This window comes from Chrysochloris asiatica, unplaced genomic scaffold, assembly GCF_000296735.1.
Source record: "Chrysochloris asiatica unplaced genomic scaffold, ChrAsi1.0 scaffold00010, whole genome shotgun sequence".
Classification (NCBI taxonomy): domain Eukaryota; kingdom Metazoa; phylum Chordata; class Mammalia; order Afrosoricida; family Chrysochloridae; genus Chrysochloris; species Chrysochloris asiatica.
This window is the reverse complement of record NW_006408528.1, coordinates 13150907-13155517: the sequence shown is the minus strand read 5'-3', so window position 1 is coordinate 13155517 and position 4611 is coordinate 13150907. Positions and strand designations below refer to the sequence as shown.

The 4611-nt window shown below is 43.5% G+C and overlaps 1 pseudogene; it reads left to right on the top strand.

Annotated features, from left to right (window-relative positions):
• The first annotated feature begins 940 nt into the window (after window positions 1-940).
• On the top strand, window positions 941-1853 carry LOC102819938 (annotated as a pseudogene).
• Window positions 1854-4611: the final 2758 nt, after the last annotated feature.

Here is a 4611-nt window from a genome sequence, read left to right as displayed (position 1 = left end):
ATTCGTAACCACTATGCTACCAGAGCTCCTTATCCTCATGAACATAGATGCAAAAATTCACAAATTCTTAGATAACAGAATCCAGCAGCACATCAAAAAGATTATACATCGTGATCAAGTGGGAGTCATAACAGGGATTCAAGGATGGTTCAACATTAGAGAAATGATCAACATAATCCACCATATAAATAAGAAAAAAGAAAAGGACCACATGATCATATCAATTGATACAGAAAAGGCATTTGACAAAATCCAACATCCATTCCTGATTTTAAAAAAACTCAACAAAGTAGGAATCGAAGGTAAATACCTCAAGATAATTAAGAGCATATATACAAAACCAACAGCCTACACTGCTCTCAATGGAGAGAAATTGAAAGCCTTCCCTCTGTGAACAGGCACCAGACAAGGATACCCTTTGTCACCACTCCTATTCAATATTGTGTGGGAAGTCTTAGCAAGAGCTATCCGGCAAGACAGGGAAATTGAAGGCATCCAAATCGGCAAAGAAGAAGTAAAACTCTATTTGTAGACGATGTTATTCTATATATAGAAAACCCAAAAAGACTCAGTAAAAAAGCTACTAGACCTTATTGGAAGATTCAGCAAAGTGGCAGGATATAACATCATCATACAAAAATCAGTTGGAGGGTTTCAGGGCGGCTGCCGCTGGTGAACAGCAAATGGAGAGGAGGAGGCGGCAGTGGTGGAAGAAGAGGAGGTGGTGGCGGGTTAGGGAGCCTAGAAACGCAAGTGGGGATGGTAGGTGGTTTGGGCCTGCCGGGCCAGCGTTGTTTCCCCAACCGGTCTGACCGGAGGAACCTCTGGAGCAGCTGTTGGCGGGCTCCTCTTGCTGATGGCATGTTGAGGCACATGGGCCAGCAGCAGCAAGGGTATCTGATCCCGAGGGGACCACTCTAGAGGCCGGGCCACCAGCACCATGGGCCAGTGTGTCACCAAGTGCAAGAATCCCTCATCAACCTTGGGCAGCAAGAATGGAGACCGTGACCCCAGTGGCAAGTCACACAGTAGGCGGGGCACATGCCACCGTGAGGAACAGGTGCCAGCCTGTGGCAAGCCAGGTGGCGATATCCTCGTCAATGGGACCAAAAAGGCAGAGGCTGCGACTGAAGCCTTCCAGCTGCCAACATCCTCGGGAGATGCAGGGAGGGAGTCCAAGTCCAATGCTGAGGAGTCTTCCTTGCAGAGGTTGGAAGAACTCTTTAGGTGCTACAAGGACGAGTGGGAGGATGCAATTTTGGAGGAAGGCATGGAGCGCTTTTGCAATGAACTGTGTGTCGACCCCACGGAATTTTGAGTGCTGCTCTTGGCTTGGAAGTTCCAGGCTGCTACCATGTGCAAATTCACCAGGAAAGAGTTTTTTGATGGCTGCAAAGCAATAAATACAGACAGCATTGATAGGATTTGTGCACGGTTCCCCAGTCTTCATAGAAGCCAAACAAGAGGACAAATTCAAGGATCTCTACCGGTTTACGTTTCAGTTTGGCCTGGATTCTGAAGAGGGGCAGCGCTCGCTGCATCGGGAAATAGCCATTGCCCTGTGGAAACTAGTCTTTACCCAGAACAAGCCTCCCATATTGGACCAATGGTTACACTTCCTAACAGAGAACCCTTGGGGGATCAAGGGCATTTCCAGGGATACTTGGAACATGTTTCTTAATAATTTCACTCAGGTGATTGGTCCTGACCTCAGCAACTACAGTGAAGATGAGGCCTGGCCAAGTCTCTTTGACACCTTTGTGGAGTGAGAAACCGAGGGTCGTAAAAGAAGAGAAGGGAGCAGAGTGCTCAGCTCAGGGCCCAAGGGCTTGTGCCGGAAGGAGCAGACTTAGTGGCTTTGCGCCAGGAGCAGTTGTAAGGATCTGCCCACTGCCCTGCAGCCCACCAAGGAAGTGGACCTTTCTGGAAATAACTGAAGATCCGGATATTTTCTACTTTACACCTTCTCTCTAAAATGCTGTATCATGTTTTAGGCACTTTCTTCGTTTTTCGGTTATTTTTTGGCTGTATCTTTCAGTGGGGGTCCCCCAAAAGATCTGAAGCTGGCTACATGCTGTGCATCTTTTTTTGAAGCCTGCCATTTCTTGCACAAATTAGACATGTGTTTGTTTGGTGGGAGAGGGTGTGGAGCAGGGTGGGGCTGCGTTCCCACCACCAGGGGTGCAGTGCCAGGTCTCAGTTTGGCATCTTTGGTTTTTCGGGGCAGGTCTGTACTTTGTGTAGTGCTGTTTACATGGTTGAATTTTGGTTGTAATAATTATTTTGAAAGATTTACCAGAGTTGAATAGCAGTATTTACCACGTTGCATTAATTCCCAGACAATTGTAAGCTCTTGTGGGGGGAGCCCAGACCAGCTGAGAGCTTTTGTAGTCTGCTGACAACCCCCATTTCAGCTCATTTATCTAAAACCCTTGTTTCCCTCACTTCTTGCTCATTCCTTCTCTGACCAATTGCATTTCATGTTGAGTTTCCCCATCACCATGCTGCCATGCCAGCCAAGTGAGCAGTTGTGTGTTTCCACGCCTTGTGCTGAGAAGCACTTACGCATTGAATGCAGAGAAAGCAGCGCTACCTCAGTTTTGCTGGACGGAGGCGTCTTTGTTAATTTTTCTTTCTTTGATGAAGTTCCTGTATTTTCATGTTGTAAGTGAAAATAGTTTTTTCCTTTTTTTGTTCATTTGCCTTGGAGCCAAAGTTTCTGTTCCTGGTGGTTGGAAAACTTTAAAATCAAAGAACAAAAAAGTGGTATGAAGCTCTCCAAGAGTTATTTATTACCTATTTTGTTGAGGTCAGACTCACACGGGGTAATGTGATGACTGTTTAAGTTTACATGACCCTCCTCTCCTCCCCCTCCCCAAATATGCATATATACATATATAACATATGTATATATTTTATCTATATAAAATATAGATAAATACATATATGTATCAATATTCCACTGTTTCTTTGTCTGCTAAAACTGGCCCTATAAGAGGGAGCTGCCTTCAATATTAAGATAAAATCTGTTTCTTGGGTTTGGTTTATTAGCCTTGAAATAGAAGGAAAAATAATAGAGGCCTTTAAATTATTCAATCTTGTATTCCTTAAGACAAACTTTGGTGGTGTAATAGTTAAACACTCATCGACTAATCTAAAGCTTGGAGGTTCAAACCCACCCAGTGACTCTGTAGAAGAAAGAACTACCGATTTTCTTCCATAAAGATTACAGCCTAGGAAACCCTGTGGGATAGTTCTACTTTGTCCCACGGGAACACTAGGAATCAAAATCAACTCAAGGGACCGAACGAGAACATACTCCTTAATGAAATAGCCTAGATGATTTAATTATCTGGCCTCTATAGTTGCCCAATACTGAATGCTCAAGGAAGCATATCTTATTGTTAACTAATTCCTCTTGCTGAACTATTTATCCAATCAGGCAAAATATAATTAAATCAGCTTTTTATGTGTGTGATCAAGAATAATCTCTAGAGATTATTTATGATCAAAAGAAGGGACTTTTAAACATGGAAATAAGCCAAAAAGTGGGCGTCATCAATGTCTTACTGGGGTTTGTTTAACAAGTATAACCAGGAATTGTTTCATGATCCAAGGGAGTGTATCTGTGTTTGACTTGGCTGTTTGCTGTTCTCATTAATGAGATTCATAGTGAGTCTGCACAAGGTTTCTAAGGAAGGGCTGGTGGGTTTGAACCACTAACCTCATGGTTAACAGTCCAGTGCTTATCCTAGGTGCCACACCAATATTAGTTAGGTAGTTAGAACAGGGAAAGAAGGGGATCTCAAGTCACTCTAGGCGGCCATGTCTCAGCAGGAAACAAGCCAACCTCAGTAGTAAGGAATTTCTGAAAAGAAGGGTGGTGGAGAAAGGAGACTGTTTGCAAGAGAAAATGAATTTACTGAATAATAAGCTGAAACCTGTAAGACAAGACTCAAGGAAACAGTGTATGGACCAATTCTCCCAATTGGCTCCTTGGGCACTGGAACCAGGACAAATGGATATAAAGAAAATGCCAAATTATATTTAGAGCTCCACCTCTTCTTCTTTTGCTAGGTGGATGCCCATCCTTACCTCTTTGTAAGGATGTTTATGTCAATAAAGTTTTCCCTAAGCCTCTTGTCTTTCTTTTGCGAGGGGTAAGTATGTTATGCCATCCCAATTCTTTGGAAGGACAATAGCATCATTTCAGGGACTACAATTCAACCATGATGCCGGGACTTTATTAATTAGACATGCAGTCCTATGAAATATATGCTAACTTATTGACTGTTACAGAATAAATTTAAGAATAAGTGCTAGTGGTGGTAGCGTAGTGACTACGAATTGGGCTGCAAACCTCAAGGTCAGCAGTTCGAAACTACCAGCAGTTCTGCGGGAGAAAGATGAGGCTTTCTGCTCCCGTAAACATTTACAGCCTCGGAAACCCTTACAGGGTTGCTATGAATCAGAACCGACTCCACAGCACATAACAATAACAACAAGTGGTGCATTAGTTAAAGCACTTGGTTGGTAACGAAAATGTTTCCATGGGAAAAACACAAGGCTGTGTATTCCTGTAAAGATCTACAGTCATGGAAACCCTATTGG